General features: G+C 45.5%; 1 long non-coding RNA gene across 1 annotated transcript; it reads right to left on the bottom strand.

The window, feature by feature from the left end:
• Positions 1-398: 398 nt before the first annotated feature.
• Positions 399-17160, bottom strand: LOC138807223 (uncharacterized). The gene is made up of 3 exons (XR_011366090.1): positions 16545-17160; positions 9835-9954; positions 399-663 (listed from the first exon to the last, which is right to left on the bottom strand). It is a non-coding gene; the product is annotated as an uncharacterized lncRNA (long non-coding RNA).
• Positions 17161-20287: the final 3127 nt, after the last annotated feature.

The raw sequence follows: 20287 nt of genomic DNA, 5'->3' as shown, positions 1-20287 counted from the left end.
GTCTAAGACATTAATGAGAGGACCTTGCACTGGTCTTCGCCTGAGGGGCGCCTTCCCCAGTGATGACCAGGCCCGTCCGATGCCTTTTTTGCAGAGGTGGGATCTTGGGCATCAACCCACTTGCAACCCAGCATGCTCTTCTTGAGGAGATGAGAACCATCTCCTCAAGTGCAGTGCACTTGCCTTGCACCCTGTCCCAAATTGCAAATTGCATACCTGTCCCGGTGCAATGGGATCCCCTGATCCCTCGGGGTGCTAAGGCTATGCAGAATGGTAAGGCTTAACTGCCTCTCAGGGCCGACAGCCAAATCTGGGGTGAGGATCCACTCTCCAAAGAGGCTAATGCTTGTAAGATAACAACCTTGTCCCTTCTGGTTTGGGCTCGAAGGCGACAGACCAACCATAGGCAGACCACGCATCCTCCCAAGCAGCAGGCTAAAAACATTCTGACTCCCACCCGCTCTTTGAAAAAGGACACCGCAGAGGCAATCCAGTCAGTAAATTGTAACAGCCCACAGCATCATTGGTTTAGCTATCACAGGGATTGCTATTAGCACTGTTGCTAACAGCAGGAAGATCAGCTGCATCTTCAAGAGGGGGTTCTGTTGCAGTCTCCACCGGCCTGGTCAGTCTCATTGGCACCCAGTGAGGTACTTCTTGACTCTGTGGAAAAACACAAACAGCTCCCCTGGATCTCGTTATTACCGGATCCGGTCCATACCATTTATTATTAATAACATCCTTCCACATAACCATGTCTTTAGTATCCATGGAGTCTCTTGTCATATGCCGATCTGCGGCAGACTGATCGTTGTCATTTAGAATTAAAAAATTAAGGGTAAAGAGCGCAAGAGAAAGTCTTTCCCTGGGGGACGCGGACTCAGCAACTCCCCCTTTTTGTTTTTGAAGCATTTCTTTTATGCTTCTATTAGCTCTTTCCACTATACCTTGTCCTTGAGGATTGTAGGGCAATCCGGTGGTGTGGGCAACCTGCATTTGTGCGCAAAAGGCGCAAAAACCATGGGAAGTATAAGCAGGGCCATTATCCGTCTTGAGTCTAAGGGGCTTTCCCCAAGCTGCCCAAGCTTCTAAGCAGTGTATTCTGACGTGAGACACCTTTTCTCCTGCCAGAGGTGTGGCATGAATGACACCAGAAAAGGTGTCCACAGACACATGTAAATATTTCAACTTACCAAATTCCGTCAGATGAGTAACATCCATTTGCCATAGGGCGTTTGGTCTCAACCCCCTGGGGTTTACCCCCACATGGGGAGGATGAAGAAAGGTAACACAAGATTTACAGGCTTTAACAATATCTCTTGCCACATGCCTGGACAAATTATATCTTTTCCTAAGGGTATTAGCAGGTACATGATACAATCTATGAAAGTCTTTTGCCAATTCTACAGGATCAGCAGCAACCAGAGCCATAGCCCGAGTTGCCTGGTCCACCAAATCATTACACTTTGCCATCGGGCCCGGCAACATAGAGTGGGCACGAATATGTCCAATATAAAAAGTATGTTTTCTGCTTAAGATAAGGGATTGAATCTGTAACAAAACATTAGAAATTGTACTGGCCTGCTTAACTGAAGCAGCAACTTCAAGAGAAGCAACGGCATTTACAACATATAATGAATCAGAAAATAAGTTAAAAGGTTGATCAAATCTTTTAAAAACTTCAAGCACAATTAAACATTCAACAGCCTGTGGGACATTCGGCCGAAAAATAAAGACTACCGGCTGTTTGTGTCCTTGAACAAAAAAGGCACCTTGTCCAGATTTTGATCCATCCGTAAAGATGGTTAGAGCATCAGCCAAGGGCTCCTTTGAAGTGAGAACAGGAAAATACACTAAATTTTTGTTAACTATGGCAAGCAGAGGATGCTTAGGATAATGGTTATCAATTACATTTGGAAATGAGCAAACAAGAATTGCCCACATATCCATTGTGGCTGCTAAAATTTCAACTTGCTCACGGGTGTATGGAATAATTAATTTATCTGGAATTTTTGCAAAGTGCATTAAACAATACTTTATACCCAAAATTGCCTGCTTAGCCACTAATTCAGGAAAATATTGAACAGTTTTTGCTCCCACAGAATTGCCGTGGAGCCACAATAAGGGGCCATTTTGCCAAAGAACCCCCGTGGGATAATTTTTTGTTTTTAATATACATAAATCAATAGGTAATTTCAAATCAACCCGTGAAAGTTGAGCCCTAGACAAAGCTGCCTCAACCTTTTGTAGGGAATTTAGTGCTAAAGGTGTCAGGGATCTAGAGGAGGTGACTTCAGGGTCGCCCTCCAAAATAGCAAATAAAGGTAACAACTCTGACCGAGGGAGATTAAGAAACCCCCTTATCCAATTAATATCTCCTGCCAATTGCTGAAAATCATTAAGTGTTTTAAGATGACCAGTTCGAATGGAAAGTTTTTGTGGTTTAATCTCAGTAGGAGAAACAATGGTTCCCAGAAATTGAACAACACTAGTCTGCTGAACCTTCTCAGGGGCAATAATTAATCCTTTATTAGCTAAGGTCTCCGTTACCTGCCCAAACACCTTATGAAGAGTCTCTACTGAGGGAGCAGCCAACAAGATATCATCCATATAATGGACAATCTGTACTTTTGGAAATTTTTCCCTAACAGGGGTTAATGCAGCCCCCACGAACAATTGACAAATTGTTGGGCTATTAGCCATCCCTTGGGGGAGAACTTTCCACTGATAGCGAGCATCCGGGGTTTCATGATTAACCGAGGGCAAAGTAAAGGCAAAGCGCTCCCTATCCTTTTCATAAAGAGGTATGGAAAAAAAGCAATCCTTAATGTCTAAAGCCAAAATAGGCCACTCTCTAGGTAAAGCAGAGAGCAGTGGAAGTCCCCTTTGGATGGGTCCCATAATTTGCATCTGGGCATTTTCTGCTTTAAGGTCATGTAATAATCTCCATTTTCCAGAGGCCTTTTTGATCACAAAAATTGGGGTATTCCAAGATGACACTGAAGGCTCAACATGCCCCAGCTGCAGCTGTTCCTGGACAAGAGTTTGAGCTGCTTCCAATTTTTCTCGAGAGAGGGGCCACTGAGGAACCCACACCGCCTTTTGCGTTAACCAAGGTATGGGTACCACACCTTCAGTGGAAGCTTTGTTTTCAGAGGCCCCTAAGAAAAACCCAAACCCTTCCTGTCCTGTTTAGGAAGTGGCTCTATCAGCTCCTTGCGTCCTTGGAGACACCGACCAAGCCCCAAGGCTGGCACAAATCCTTGCTGTTTCATCATATTCTGACTGGCCTCAGAATAATCATTAGTTAAAGTTAGCTTTAGCTGTTGCTGCACATCTCTTCCCCAAAGATTGACAGGGACGTCTACCACAAATGGCTGCATTTTTCCAACCTGGCCTTCGTCTGTTCTCCAAGTCAATTCTTTTGCACTTAACTGTGGGGCATCGGCATAGCCCAGCCCTTGTAAGGTCTGGGAGGATTTCTGAGTTGGCCATTGCTTTGGCCACTCCCCTCTTTGGATGATGCTTCGATCTGCCCCTGTATCCACCAATCCCTCAAATCTTCTCCCTTCCACTTGGAGAGTTAGCATGGGTCTTTGGTCTAAAGTTATGGACAGGCATGTAAGGTCGACTCCAGTGGAGCCTAGCCCTTTATCTCCTCTCTCTATCTCCTTAGCAGTGAAATTGCCATGAAGAGAAGGCAAAAGCAGAAGCTGTGCAATTCTATCCCCGGGAGAAATGGACACCACTCCATGGGGGACATGACAGAGGACCTTGATAGTCCCCGTATAGTCAGGGTCAATCACTCCTGGGAAAATTATTAATCCTCTCATTGTGGAGGAGGAGCGTCCTAAAACTATTCCTACAGTGCCTTCATCTAGGGGTCCTGTCATGTCTGTCTCCACAATCTGGACTCCCATCTGCTGTGTTAATACCCGTCCGGAGGTGGCACAGTGGTCCAACCCTGCGGAGCCTGAGGTTGCTCTTCTTGGCTGGGGAGTTGTTGCGGGTGCTGTCTGGGAGCCAGAGTCTGAAATGCCCCATAAACTTTCGGGCCCTGGGGACGAGGGCCCTTCTCTCCGTTTTTTGGCTCCTGTTCCGAATTAGTGTTAGTAATTTGGGGGATAAAATGTCCATTGATGTCTCTAACTGACCTGCATTCGTTGACCCAATGCTTTCCCTTTTTACAATGAGGACACACTCCTGGAGTCCTTGGCGGTCTGGGTATATTTTGTACAGGACCACCATTTTGTGGGCATTGCTGTCTAAAATGTCCCAACTGACCACACCGGAAACACCCTTTTCCTTTACTATCTTTTGCGGCCCCGGCAGCCGACAAGACAGCAGCTGCCAGCCTCGCATTGGTCAGGGGGCCACCTACTTCTCTGCAGGCTTTTAACCAAGCTTCTAGGCTTTGGGTTCTTACTGGGGTAATTGCCCTCTGACATTCCTTGGTGCTTTGTTCAAAAATGATTTGTTGTACAAATGGCATGGCTGTTTCCAGATTTCCTAATACCCGCTCGGCTGTCTCTAGCATACGGGCAACAAAATCAGAAAATGGCTCATTAGGGGCCTGCATGATTTTTGTTAGATTGCCAGCCACCTCTCCCTTGTTTGGGAGGGCTCGCCAGGACCTGTAAAAAACCTCGTTTACCTGGCGGTATACTTCAAAGGGATATCCTGTCTGGTCTACCGAGTAGATTCCCTGCCCGAGAAGCATGTCTACGGTCCAGTCCGGGTGCCCGTCACGGACATTTTGTCTGTATTGGGCTTGAGCCTTGTCTTGTACAATTGACCGAAAATCAAGGAACTGCCCGTGATTAAGGCAAGTACGGGCCACTTCAAACCAATCCATAGGTGTCATAGCATTAATAGTTAGCCTTCGAAGCAAGGCAGTGGTATAATTGGCCGTCACTCCATAAGTCCTGACTGCCTCAACTAAATCTTTTAACTGTGAGTAGGAAACCGGCTCAAAATTTCTTTCAGCAGTAATGGGATTCTCAAAGATTGGGAAAGCGGCTGCTAATCGCGACCAGGTTTTTTCTTTTATAAAGTGACTCTTCCCTGCCGGCGGGCACGGCGGGGGGGCCGACGGGTGAGGGGCAGCTCCGTTTCCTCTCCCTGGCTGCTGCGGTACTCCCACCCCTAGGGGGCGCCACCCTCCATATCTGTCTGCCTCGTGCTCCGCCGCAGCCTCTTCTAACTCTTCACTATCAGCTGGATCGAGCTGCTCTCCCTCCTCCTCTAACATTTCTTCCTCTGAGTCACTCACAAGATTACTATATTCTTGGTCCCGCCCTTCCACATGTAGGGCTGAGAACCGGTTTGCTTTTAAAGAAGGGCACGGGGGTCTCCTTGAGACCCCCTCCTCTCTGAAACCCTTCTCCTTTTGTGAGGGCTGCAGCCCCTCTTGCTTTAATTCTTTAGGATCCTTTTGTCTTTTTTCCCTTTTTCTTTTAGGCCTATTTTCCTCCCCCTTACTGTATGCTGACTCTGATAGACTATCCTGATGCTGCGTTAGTACTTTGCGTCCTTCCTGGATTAAATCAAACCCTCCCTCCTCGAGGCAAGTGCGCACCATCAAAAAGACAAGCCACAAGGGAAGAAGCAATGCAAGCAACCAATAAATATCTAAATCTACAGTGAACAGCATACCGGGGGATATTTACCGACGTCTCCTCTCCGCGTGTTGAGTTCTGGCTCCAATTCGGCCTCTCGCGCGGGTCCCGTCCCAGGTTCGTTCCCGGGTCTCGGCACCACTTGTAGCGACCGTCTACTCGACCAGCGAGGAAAAATGACCACCACACCAGGGGTCTTCTCAGATCACGCTTTATTGGAGAGCCTTTTAGTTGTAGGAGAGCTTGGGCGCAAGAGAGCGTGCACCCGAAACACAGCCGCTTATATAGGAGAATCGGAATGCGGGTCTTTCTATTGTTGGTCGCCTGCCTTTCACCGTCACCAGGTGTCATGGGATTGGCTGGGGACTCTACCTGGCTCGTGCACGTGCACAGCCCAGGCGTCCCGCCAAGCACCGTCTGGGGTGGTTACCTCAAAGCTGCAAGGGAGTGGGCCGAGTCTCGCCTCGGCTCCCTACACTAGTGCTTTACCACTTGAGCCACAGCTCCATTTACCTGCTCAGGCTGGCTTTGAACCGCAATCCCCACCTCTTAGTCTCCTGAGTAGCTAGTATTACAAGTGTCAGCCAACAGTGCCCAGCTGACACATAAATGTCTTTTGTTTAGTGACCTAGGAAGATGGCTCAATGATAGAGTATTTGCTTCTCATGCATGAAGCCCTGAGTTTGATTCCTCAACACCACATGAACAGACAAAGATAGAAATGGTGCTGTGGCACAAGTGGTGGAGCATTCGCCTTGAGCTTAAAGAGCTGAAGGACAGTGCCAGAGTTCAATCCCCATCACTAACAAAAAATATTTTGTTTACATATGGTGGAGTTCCTTTCAATGTATATACTATTTTAGATAAATATGAAGAAGCACTTAAGCACCTTACATTGTATAAAGATAAGAGTTATGCATTTCTGGGAAGAAAGTCATTAACTTACATTATGTAATGGTGTGTGTGAGGCACCAAACGGTCTCTACATCTTTGTCATTCTCCTGAAATTTGCCTTGGGTGCAGTGCAATGTTCAATGCTCAGACCATCTCAATAGACACATTTGGCATTTGTCAAAAATGACAAATCCCAGAGTGGTACTGGTGGCTCACAGTTATAATCCAATCATGAGGTTTGCAATGCGAGGATTGCGTTTAAAAGCCAGCCTGGGCAGGCAAATCTGAGTCTCTTACGATTAATTAACAATGAAAAACTTGAAAAACAAAAAATGGAAGGAGCCAAATCACCAGTGGCTCACGCCTGTAATCCTAACTACTCAAGTGGGAGATCTAAGGACCACAGTTCAAAGCCAGACCAGGCAGGAAAGTCCATGAGACTCTTTTGTTATTGTTGTTGTTGGGTCTGGTCCTGGGGCCTGAACTCTGGGTCTGAGCACTGTTCCTTATCTCTTCAGCTCAAGGCTATCTCTCTACCACTTGAGCCACATTGCCACTTCTGGCTTTTTTCTTTTTGCTTATGTGGTACTGAGGAATAGAATCCAGGGCCTCTTGCATGCAAGGCAAGCCCTCTACCACTGAGCCACTTTCCAAGCCCTCCATGAGACTCTTATCTCGAATAAATCACTAGAAAACCAGAAATGGCACTGTGGCTCAAGCAGTAAAGTGCTGTCTTTGAACTGAAGACCTCAGGGACAGCGCCCAAGCTCAGAGTTCAAGTCCCATGACCGACCAAAAACAAACAAACAAATAAAGGATCCCTTGTAGGAAAGTCTGTAAGACTCTTATCTCCAATGAATCACCAAAATGCCAGAAGTAGAGATGTGGATCAGGTGGTAGAGCACTGGTCATGAGTGATAAAAACTAAGAGACAGAACCCAGGCCCTGAGTTTAAGACTGAAGATCTGAAAACACACACACACACACACACACACACACACACACACACACACACACACACACACACACACACGAAGAAAAATTGCTATTTTAGTCCAAATGCACGTACAGATGTGCAGGTACATAAGTTTCAAAGAGGCAGAATCAAATATGATCACAGTTTGGAATACCAAAAAATACCATGTCCCATCAGTTCCTGGCAGAGAAGGAAGGCATGTGGCATTCCACCCTCAGGGAACTGCTCTTGGGGACATTCTGGGAAATCCCTCCACAGGAACACATCTGGACTACTGGAGAGTCAAAGGTGGCAAATTCCTCAAGAACCAGAAATTCACATTTCACTCCCTCCAAGGGGCCTACAGCTCCAAGAGGGTCTGCACTCACTCCCCAATCAACAATACCTAAAATACAGATAGGATGGGGAAGAGTGAATAGGGAGAATTAGTGGGGAGGCCTAGCGTCCCTGTGCAAGTGGTTAAATGGGAAAAGGACTGACCTGAGTAGAGACACAGGATATGCAGGTGGAAGTTAGGGAGGGGAACAAAGATGATGAAGGCATCAGTCCTACAGGATACAGACATGTGCAGACAGGGTACACTCCAGAAAGAGAATGCTGGAGGAGGTCAGGGGACAGGAGAGGGCAATAGAAAGAACTGATTGTAAAGTATGGTAAGTAGAAATAAGACTTCCATACTGGGGCACCAAGGGCCCTGGGTTCTATTTCTGACTCTACTGAGTGGACAAATCCCTATCCTCGCAGCCTCAATTTACCCCACCTGGGAGAAAAGTAGGAAGAAGCACAGACTGTTCTGGTGCTGCCACTGAGGTCACAGAGGAGGAGAAAGGAGAAGCTGCAGGTTTGAAGTAAACCCAGACAGGGGTGGGAGACTGGGGAGCAGCATTCTCTCAGCACCATACTGAGGCACTCAGTTATCTGCCTCCTAACCCCTCGGGGTGCCATCAGGCTGCCGATTATGGTGCAGAGCCCCAGCCCCACGTTGAGCAGGAAGCATAGGGCTGCCAGTAATAGAGTCACTGCCTGCAGAAGTGACACCTTCTGCTTCTGCACAGCCAGTCAGCCCCACCGGCCCTGTAACCTTGCTCCAAGCCTAGGCACATCCACATGGTGGCAACAGTAACAACTCAGCAAAAGAGTGTGGCCCAGGCACCAGGCCACTCCACAGCCCACCTTCACTTCTTCTGTTTACAGGCTAGCAACCCAGATGCTACCACTTAGTCACCACCTCAGGGGGGAGTCGCAGCCACCAACCCACAAGTTGAGGACTATGGAGTCCTCACAGTCAAGATTCCCACTTCCACACTTGTTAGACAACGAATATATCTGTTACCTTGGCCTTCTGGAGAGTTCCAGTCTATCTAGGTGTGATATGTGGGTCTGATATCAGATATATCCCTCCTCAACTGAAATGGTGCATCTTGCTCCTCCATGGCTCCCCCCTTGCCAAGTGAGGTGAGAAAGAGCCAGAATTGGATTGTTGGGCTATAAGCCGTACGTGCTTGGTGCTAGTGAGCAGGGTGCGTTTTGGTGGTTCAAGTGTACCCCAGGGATCTATCCCTCTTCACAGCCTCCTCTGAGTCTGTGAGCTATCCTTGAGGAGTCGAGCTTCTCAGGCTTTGCAGATACTGCTGGAGCCCTGCCATTGCCCTGCCTCCAAGGTCTCAGACTCCCCACTGCTGTTGGCCAAGGCCTGAGGACACCAAGACCCCAGGATTTCAGTGTCCGCAGCCATGAAATGGGGTCCATGCTGTGATCAGTGTGTACTGTTCCACTAATGGGCCACAGATGTTGGGTGTGCATGCACATATATAAACCAGAGAGCATTGCCTGCTGCCTGTGACATCTGTCTGCCATTTCTACCAAAGTGTTAGGGAGGCAACATGAGACTGTCCTCTGGCCTCTTCCTCATGAAGGAACAGTCCCATGCATGTCCTCTGGACACTAAGTGCACGCCGATCCCTTCCAGAAACCTCCAGTTTAGTGTTTGTCTCTATCCAGCCCCATTAGGCAACCATCAGCCAGCACCAATGTGGGCTAGACCCTGTGCCAGGCTCCAGGAGGATGTACAGGAAGCCCCAAGCCCTAAGAGTTCAAATGACTGAGGGCTGAAACACCAAACAAACATGGAGTGACCCAAGACAGGCTAATGTGGTGAGGGCTCTGAAGAAAGACTTTCTGCACCACAGAGAATCTGGTCCTCCTGATCCACTGCTCATCCCGAAACTGCTTCTTCCCTGATGCCTTCCTGTCTGCCATGTTCCACATGTGCCCTCTTGATTCTCTTCTTTCCAGCCTGCCACTAATCCTGGTGATTTACAAGCCACAAACATAGATAACTCTCACCTCCCGTTTCTTTTGGTTCCAGGCTGAACAGTAAGGTCAGTATTTCTGACATCATAGCTTGAGTCAATATCTGTAACAAAACTTTGAAGGCTTGGGTCACCTTGGCTTGAATCCACATTCCTGGGGATGACACACAAGAATTAATCAAAATAGGCAGTTTTGGCTCAAACTTGTAATCCTACCTACTCAGTGTGATATCTGATTTGCTATTCACTGGAAGAAAGTTTATTCTAGCCTCAATCCTTCCTGCGGTAGCTAATTTTCTCTCCTGAGCCCCTTTCCCTTGGTAAAGAAGGATATCCATGGGAACAAAAATGTAAATTCAGAAACATTTTTGCTAAAAGTAAACTTCTCTCTCTCCCTCAAGCTTCCCAGACTGGCAGCTTTGCAGTTTATCAAAAATTTTGCTGAATGCCACTAACAATTATGATGCTTATCACCAGCTGTACTGAGTTCTTTATTACTCAGGAAGTTGTAATAAACATCATTCCTGTTCAGAAAATTTCAGCGCACTGTCAGAAGCATTGACTCGTGTGTCCCCATTTGAGCTTCTGTGTGGTGTGAGGGTGCATGCTGACATGCATTCTCTCTGGGAAAAGGATTCCCCTTCTTCAACATCAGGGCAAAGGTCCAATGTCCCAAGGCATGTTTGACTCAAGGCTATGATTTGCTTCTGTAACCTTGCTTGCTTGCTTTGGTAAACATCACCTATGTGAAAGCACTTCCTATAAAAATCCCCCCTGAACAACAAACAGGGCTGTTCTCTAGCTCTGTGAGCTGAGGACAGATGGAATATGGCTAAATAAAGAACTTCCAGCCAAATTGCCTGAGTGCTGTCATATCTTCCTGGGAAATTGGAATACTACAATTTAAATTGGAATACAACACAAGTGGCTAAAATCTGAAGACTAATCTCCATTTGAAGCCAGCCTTACAAGAAGGCCCATGACATGACACTTTTATCTCCAATAAACTACTCAGAAAAAGAAGAAGTTCTGTGACTCAAGTGATAGAGCACTAGCCCAAAGCATAAAGAGGCTCAGGAACAGCACCCAGGCCCTGAGTCCAGGTGCCAGTACTGGGAAAAACAAATACAACAACAACAAAAAAAAACGGGTAATCAACTCTCCTGTCTTCCTTGTCCTTACTTCTCAGCCTAGTACTGTCTTTGTGTGTTCTGTCACAGTGCTGTTGACCAAGAAGTCCTTTGCACACAGAAAGCCTGCTCTTTCTTACCTGCACTGGCCACATCATTCATTCTCTATTCTCCATTCGATGTTAAACATTTTTTTGGGGGGGAGGTCCGGTCGTGGGGCCTGAACTCTGGGCCTGGGAGCTGTCCCTCAGCTCTTCAGTTCAAGGCTAGCACTCTACCACTTGAGCCATAGCGCCACTTCCGGCTTTTTTCTTTTCTTTTTTTTTTTTAATATTTTATTTTATTTGAGAACATACTTACAGAGGGGTTACAATTACATGGGCAGGATAATGCATACATTTCTTACCAAGCATTGCAGCCTCCTCCTTTGTTTACCCTTCAATGGCTTTTTTCTTTTTGCTTATGTGGTGCTGAGCAATCGAACCCAGGGCCTCAGGCATGCAAGGCAAGCTCTCTACCACTGAGCCACTTTCCCAGCCCCTCTATGTTAAACTTATTTGTTCAAGGCTGATGTTCTATGTTGGGTCTTCGTCCGTCCCACGAAAGATGGATGGGGTCTGAGGAAAGGTAAGTGTGGCGCTCGCCCGTTCCCCAGCCCAGGAGACAATCAGACGCAGCGGGGAGCCAAATCCAGCAGGTAGAAAACTCATTTATTAACAGAGAGCAGCCCTTATTAAATACAAAAAGGGCGGGTGGCATGGCAAGGGAGGAAGAGGAACCAATCACTGTCAAGGTCACACCCTATCATGCACCTGAGCCTTCATGGGCTGGTTAGGCACTGATCGGAAGATCAATTGGGCTCTGCCCACTCTACTCTCTCCCAGCGCCATCTTGGCTGCCCATGTGCTCTATAGTAAATTGGGCTCTGCTCACTCAACCCCCTCCCAACGCCATCTTTGCTGCCCATGTGCTCCACAGTTCTATTGTTGAGTCTCACCTCTATTGTATCTCACTTTTTGGAGATAAGAGTTTCAGCAACATTTCTTTCTAGTCTGGCTTCAAGCCTCCATCCTCAGTTCTCAGCCCTATAAGTAGCTAGTTTTATAAGTGTGGGCCACTGGTAGCCAGCAAATTTGACTATGTTTTGGTACCTTATATATGTAGAATCATAAATATAGTTTTTATTTTTAATATGGTTTATTTCACAGTATTTTAAAGATTCATTCTTGTTGTAGCATGGTCAGAATGTCATTCCTTTTTAAGATTGAATAATATTCCCTTGGCTGGTTATACCACATTTTGTTTACCCATCAAGAGACATTTGGTTTTCTACCTTTCTACTACTGTGTATAATGTCATGAATAACATTATTATCTTTTACATTGTGCACACTGTTGTAAAAACACGCCAGAGACATCCTTTTATAATAAACTGAGGTGAATCCCCCTGTGGCTTTCCTTCATATTAACTATCAAAGAGAAAACTTAAAGCCAGTGAGGCTCATATGGAGTGACCAACTTAAATATTTTTCATCCTATTTACAAGGATATTGCTGTATTCCTATATAAATAAATATCCAGCCAGGTACTGGTGGCTCATGCCTGTAATCCTAGCTACTCAGGAGGCTGAGATCTGAGGATTGCCAGGTTGGGCAGGAAAGACTGTGAAACTCTTATCTCAAATTATCCACCAGAAAATCCAAAGTGGTTCTGTGGCTCTAGTGGTAGAGTGCTAGACTTGAGCTGAAGAGCTGAAAGAAAGTGCCCCGGCCCAGTGTTCAAGCCCCATGTTCAAAAATAAATCAATAAACAATATCCAACAAGTTGACAAATCAGGCAAGGCCTTTGCAAATTTGTTCTTCTCTTCTCTGGAAACTTCTTCTACACCTTTGTGTGGACCTGAATGCTTAATAGTTCCTGTCTTTGATCCTAGCTTATCAGGAGGCTGAGATCTAAGGATCCATGTTCAAACCCAGTCTGGAAAGCCAATTCTGACAGACTCCTATCTCCAATACACTAGCAAAAAACTTCAAAGTAGAAGTTTAGCTAAAGTGGTAGAGCATCTGCCTTGCAGGAAAAAGCTAAGCAAGTGTATGGGATCCTGAGTTCAAGCCCCAGTACTTGTACACACACACAAAAGGAAAATAAACTTTGTTTAATTCGTTCATCTTTTCAGCAGCTAGATCAGAAGTTCTGCCACAGAAAGGCCTTCTCTGGCCATATGACCTAAAATATTAACTTCCTCTCAGTTCCTTGATTTTCTCTCAGAGCAGGTCTCAGTTTGGGCCTCCCTCTGAAGGGTGTGAGCTCCAAACTCACTCTATTTTATAACATCCTTTTCTCTAGCAGCACCTAGTCCCCATTATTGAAAATCAGAAAATTGGACCTCCTTCTGAGCAGAGCAGTTTGCAAAAAGGGTCGCCCTCTTCTCTGGGTCAAGTAGCCCTAATAGAGCTGACAGCTGAGGATTTTATCTCATACAACTCTCAACCACGGGAAGGTAAACTGAGGACCTTCCCAGGATAAGAAGTAATTCCTGCTTGAGCAAAATGTATCAATCAATGTCACAACAGAAAGGAAACTATTCAGAATATATCTTCCCTTCCCCTCTCCTCTTCTAGCTCTCAAGAGGATTTTGAAAAAAATTGGATTTAAGTGTGGTTATTTTTCATATCTTCCCAGAGTCACTTGTTCAAAGCTGCACACCAGCCCAGGTTGCCCACAATAGGAACTCCACCTTAGGAGCCCAGCTTTAATCTTGGACCTCTTTCATCACTCTTACAATATAGGATGCACCCAACAAGGGAAGGGGCTTCAGGGGCTTTATCCTCCTCCCACAGACAAGTTAGTTCCAGAGGGGAAACTGACCTGGCCATCGACTGAAAGTGAACCAGAATAGGATGAGCTCAGAGTGAGCCCTCCTAATGGGAAAGTCACAACCATTAAGTTAGATAATATATAATAAAGGGTTGCCTGTCTGTGGTGGCTCACACATGTAATCCTAGCTATTCAGAAAGCTGAAGTATGAGGACTGGGGCTTGAACTCAGAGCCTGAGCCCAAGGCTAGTGCTCTACCACTTGAACCACAGTACCACTTCCAGCTTTTTCAGAGTTGGTTATTGAGATAAGATTCTCGTGGACTTTCCTGGTCAGGCTACCTTTGAACCACAATCCTCAATCCTCAGCCTCCTGAGTAGCTTAGATTACAGGTGTGAACCACCAGTGCCCACCTGGCCCCCATTTTTCAGATGTACCTCACCTCATTCTCTTTCTCACTCAGAACCAGCCACACACCACTTCCTCCTGATATGGGGTTTATTCCAGCCCTGAGACTTTCACCCTAGCTATTGCCTCTGTCACATGCCCCCAAAGCTGGCTCCCTCTCAATCTACAGGTCTTGGCTTCAGTGCTACCTCTTCACAGAAACCTTTTCTCTATGTATGTGGATTCTGGGGTTTGAACGGGTTTGAAATCAGGACCTGGTCACTGTTGCTTATCTTTTTAAAATCTTAAATATAGTATTCTACCATTTGAGCCACAGTTCCCAATTATGCTTTATTGCTAGTTCATGGGAGATAAGAATTTCAGAGACATTTTTTGTTGAGACTGACTTTGAAACATGATCGTCAGATCTTAGCTTCCTGAGTAGTTAAGATTACAGGTGTTAGCCACCAGCACTTGACTCACAAGGACTCTTTCTGGCACTCTCACCTGCACTATTTATCTTTATATAGTTGTTTCATATATTGGTTTATTGACTTTTCACTTGGCTTCCACAAATAAATGATCAGTTGTGTCTTGGGTAGGTTCCCTGTCTGCTCCTAGCCTACATTTTGGATCATTCACACCTGACATGCATCTGATGAATGGTGAATCTCTCCACCCACTGTCCCCTTTTACTTTCCTTTTTTTATTATTTGTTGTATGGTCTTTGGCCTTGAAATTAGGGTCTGGGCATTGTTCCTGAGTGTAATCCTAGGTTGTTAATGTTAGCTTCTTGGGAGGCTGAGATCAGAAGACCGTAGGTCAAAGCCAGTCCAGATAGAAAAGTCCCTGAAACTCATCCCCATTTAACCACCAGAAAACTGGAAGTGGCATTGTTGTTCAAGTGGTAGAACACTATCTCCTACTTGTAATTGCTTGCAAACATTAGTTCCTCTGGCTTCAGTAGCCAGCCTTTGGATTGAGACATGATCTCTCTATGCAGCCTTGGCTGTATAGGGATTATCCCTCCTATAATTCGTTTTTGAGTATACTTCTTGCAATCTTTCACATCCCAATAACAGGTCCCTGTGCTCTCAACTGCTATTATCTTTGATGTCTTATAATACTCTCCACCACTTTCTCGAGAATTGCTCTGCTCCTGGGCCTGAATACTGCAGCATATTCTGAGAAGAGTGGTAGCTATTCGCTAGCCACACCCATCCTGCCCAATCTCCGCCTTAAATTATATTTGGTCTAATTATGAGGCTACCCAGAAGGAAGGGAATATTCTTCTAACCGCCCTCCTCCAACCCTGCTTCTTAGTAGACAGTTTATGATCTCAAATTGTGGCTCCCCAGAGAGGAATCTTTCACTGCTGCTTAAAAAGAAAGACCAGGCAAGGGAAACAACACAGAATCCTGGCCTGGAACTGTCCTAGGACTGGGGTTCTTCTGCAAGAAACAGAAGGGAATGGCAGGCAGAGTGGTACCTAAGCCTCTCTTCAGAGGTGACTGCTTGACATTATAAAGCAATTGAAACTCAGATGACAAGATGTAATGGTTAAGCCAGGTAAGTAAACTGGCTCTCCTTCTATAGGGAGAGGTAAGTTGGAAAGATCTGCAAGAGTTGGGCACGGTGGCACTGTTGAAGGTACTCTTTTTACTTGGACAGCCTAAGTTTTCTTTAATTAAAAGGTACATGCCCATGGCATAATTGAATGATCTGTCCTGTATAGATCCCTGGATCTCATATAGGTAGTACCTCATGTCACACTTTACTTTAAGAATGATGGGTTCCAGCTTGTTGAGTCTTGGCTCATCAGAACACAGGGAATATTATGCAACTTGTTTAAGCTATGGGTGCTCCATTATTTGTTCAATATTTGTCTCTCCCTCAGGTCCTCAATTACCAGTTGGCAGTTTACATTTTGTCCTCAAACAGACAGTTTATATGGACCAACATATTTGGCCCTCAGAACTAGTGACTCTACCTGGATAACATCCTCCCCTCAAAGGGAAATCTTCCTGTTATAACAAAATATAAAAAGACACCTAAGCTCCAGATTTCCACCTTGTAGGCATATTTTCTTTTTCCAATTGTGGGGCTTGAACAGTGTCCTTGAGCAATTCAACTCAAGGCTAGAACTCTACCAATTGAGCCACTGTGCCACTCCCAGTTTTCTAGTGGATAATTGGAGATGAATATCACAGACTTTTCTGACCGGGCTGGCAATGAACCATGATCCTCAGATCTCAGCCTCCTGAGTAGGTAGGATTACAGGTGTGAAGCCAGTTCCAGCCATCATTTCTTTCTTGCAGGAACATTTCAGGGGTATGGAATAGCACAACACCACATAAATTTGTCAGCAGCTGCCCCAGGGAGAACCAGATGATTAGACCAAAATAACTAACCTTGATATTGCCTTTGCTGTCCAAAAGGATATTGTTGGGCTTAAGGTCTCAATGTGCGATTGTGTTCTGCTGTAATTAGTACAATTTGTTTGAAGAATCTCCTGGCTTCAACTTTATATAAGTGGTGGGATTTTCAGATAGACTTCAGAAGGTAGCCCCTAGTGGCCAATTCCATGATGAGATATACATACTATTTTTTCTCCATCACCAGGTACAACTTGATGATGTGTCTGGGCCATCCAGCCTTAAAAATGTCCATCTTATTCTCTATTCAATGCCTGGAGGACTCTCCCATATGACGTATTTTAAACTGCCATCTCAGTGTCTGTGAAGTGGTGATGGGACAGTTTCACTCAGGTAACTTGGTCAAGGAGTTCTTTTGTCTGGTATTGTTTGATGATCTCCTCGTCAAGCAGCTCGGGGATGATTCTTTGTATTCTGCGATCCTCCTGCTATGAAGGCAGGTAGCAAGTCTCCGAAAAATTAACTCAATAAAATAATGGGAAACCCGGCAAAAAGTAAAAAAGAAATACCAAAATCCAACCAACAAAACCTGCAACCAAACAGATCATCAATCTAGCTTTGAGTTAATCCAGCAGCTTACCAAGCGAGAGCTCCCAGCACTGTTAACTGACAAATGTTGGGGCACAGTGGCTTCCTATATACCCTACATGACCTATCACAATGGAGCAATCACAACTGTGCATAGTGACATCATGGGGGAAATGGACAAATCAGATTCAGACCAAGTGAGGTCAGAGAAAAAGTGGACCAATTACAGCCTGCCACCATTGACACTGTAGCTCTTAGGCCTCCAAGACTGTTGCTAGAGATTCCAGGAGGACTTGAGGTTGCTATGGTTATTTTCGTGGAATTTTTGAAACCACTAAGACAGTGGTCAATGTCCTCTGACCTATGAGAGCACTCCTGCATTTTACAAATTGCTTCTGTGGAGACACTAGCCAATAGCCTCCATTCTTGATGGCCACCTTATCCTATGACTTGTTCCAGGAATGACACAGCACAAAGTCCTCCATCCTTCTTAAGGACACCTGTCTCCCACAATTTACTCCTGAAGGGACAAGGTCCAGGCTGGTTCTGAGCCACAATCCTCACAATTCAGCTTCCAGAGTAGTTAGGATTATAGGCCTGAGCCTTCAGTATTTAGCATCTCTCACTTTTAGAAGAAATATATTTTTTGTTTTGTTTTGTTTTAGAAAGGGTAGTTGTAAGGTTGGGGATTTTGCTCAATGGAAGAGTGCCTGCCTGGTGAGTACAAGGCCCTGAGTTCGGCCCCTATCTCTGGGGTGGGGGGAATGTTATAAAAGAAAGGTTGGTGTTAGATATGTCCTTTTCTTTTAGCACTTTGAATTTGTTGCCCTTGCTGCCTAATACTCTTTTTTCTAATGAAAAATTGGTCATAATATCATTGAAGATCACTTGTGTGTGAGGAGTTGTGTCTCTGTGCTTTGGGAGGATTGCTGTCTTTGAGTATTTAATTAGAATGTGTTTTAGTGTGGATCTATGGGATTATGCTAATTGACTTTTGTTGAGCTGCTAGATTCCTGCATATAAGGGTTCATGCTTTTAATGAAAATTGGGAAGATTTTGGTAATTATTCCTCCAAATACTATGCAGTTTTTCTCTCCTGTACATTATATATATAGATATATACACATAAATATACATTATACATTATACATACATACATTATATACATATTCACATTGTATATGTGAATACGCTAATATAAATATATATTCCTACATATTTGTATTATATATATATTTACATACATATATTTATTTTTCACATAGCTTCTACTTTTGTGATTGTTTATGGAAGTCTAGATTCGTACAAGATACTTTGTCAGAGATAGAGTTAGAAGTTTCCTCTTTATATCTTGGTGAAAATAAACATTTCTTGGCAAGGATATTGAAGCAGGTACAATCTAGCCTTACTCTCTCTCTGATTTACTGTCTCTGTCAGGTTTCTGAGCACAGGACCATTGCTTGTCAGGTTCTTCTATTGTGCACTGTGATCTTTTGCAGTGTCATGTTCTGCTTCAATGGACACCAGGCCTGCAATTGGAATAGGAGCTGCTCCAAAATCAACCTGCTTGGTGCAAAAGTTCTTCTGGAGTGGCCTTAGTAGATGCCCCTGTTCCAGGACTACCGACTGCTGACTGTGGACTGCACAAGCACAGGAACTTTTTTGACCCAAGTCAGAGGTCTGCAGTGGAGCCCGGGAGTGCTGCCCTGATTGTGGTTGTGCTAGGAGCCAGGCTGGGGGCAGAGAGACCTCACTGTGGCCTGACCTCTGGGGCGCAACAGGTTCAAGGGCTCTTTCCAGGAGACATGTGTAGTTGTAGGGAGCAGAAGCTGAGCTCCGAAGGCCCCTAAGCACATGCTGGAAAATGGAGCTGGGAGGGCCAGGCTGTCCAGGTTGTCAGGGGGCAGGCGATGAGCCTATATTAGTAGTCTTCAGGGTTCCAAATGAAGATCTAGACTTGCTTGCTATCTGGAAATGTCCCATGCTGTTGAGGGTAAAACTGCCAAGGCCCACAGTTAAAGGACAGGCTGGTGGCTGGCAATGGAATGTTGAAACTGGAGTGCGAAGACATCACAGTGGGCTCTGTGGGTTCCCTAACATTGCAGAGTAGGGATGCTGGAACCCAAGGAGATACCAGGCTCTGCTGGCTGGGCACTAGATAGACTTCTGGATGAAGCCTTGCTGGATGGACTAGCAGAATCCATGGTTCCACTCACCCACAGGCACATGAAGCTGCCTAGCATCTCCCCAGCAGATATCTTGGGGACAGCAGCTCTCCCAACTTGGACAAGGAGGTTCTGCTTGCTAGAGGATGTGGCCTATGCTGGTCATAGACAGGAAATAAGCCTGCTGCTGGAGGAAGCTTTTGCCCCTTCCAAGGCTCCTGGATCAAGAGGAACCCTCAGGAATACGCTCATAGAAAGGCTAGTCCTCACACACAATGAGAACATCTCTAGTTGGTTTGAATCTTTGGGGGGGTCACGTCTTGGAATGCAGTGGTATTGTAAGAGGAGTGTTATTGACTCTTGTTCAACCTGAATTGAACCTTGATTCTTACAACAAAGCCTCCTTAGTAGCTAAGATTATACATGTGATCTACTGGTGCCTAACTCCATCAAAGTTTTTAAGCCCATGGCTCTTCAGGGAAATCATAGCCCTGGGTTTCTAGGAATCAAGATGCATGCTAGGTACGAAAGACCTTTGAGCCTGGCATAAGTGGAGGAGTAGAGAGGGCCCCCATGTCACTGGGTGTTGAATCAGTACAATTGTTCGCATGAACATCTGGCAAACTTGCTAGATAGGCAAAGATCCAGAAGAAGGAAGCATCAGAATGCAGGGTTTTAAGCACAATTTCTGTGAAATGAAGATTCAAAAGGGAGAAGTGACTTCTGAAAGTCCCATTTATGGCAGCGGAATGAAGGAGGAACCTTAGTGCCCTGCACCCCAGGTCATGACATGCCTGCAGTCAGATCGTAAGGAAGCTAGGAGGCCTCCAAGAAGGCAGTGGCATTAAATGAGTCCTGGGATCATTCGCCCAGTGACAGATGTAAGAAGCCGCAGGCTTGGACACCACGCTGTTTATCCCAGGCTTATTGCCTTATGGTTAGTCTAGATGTCATAACAGCCTTGCTATAGATTCCTGGAACCAGAGACTGAATGACGCAGGACACTAAGCTCAATTGAAATCTGAA

The sequence above is a fragment of the Dipodomys merriami genome, unplaced genomic scaffold (assembly GCF_024711535.1).
Source record: "Dipodomys merriami isolate MVZ:Mamm:240054 unplaced genomic scaffold, mDipMer1.0.p SCAF_417, whole genome shotgun sequence".
NCBI lineage: Eukaryota > Metazoa > Chordata > Mammalia > Rodentia > Heteromyidae > Dipodomys > Dipodomys merriami.
The sequence above is the reverse complement of the archived record's forward strand: the minus strand, read 5'-3'. Positions and strand labels throughout refer to the sequence as shown.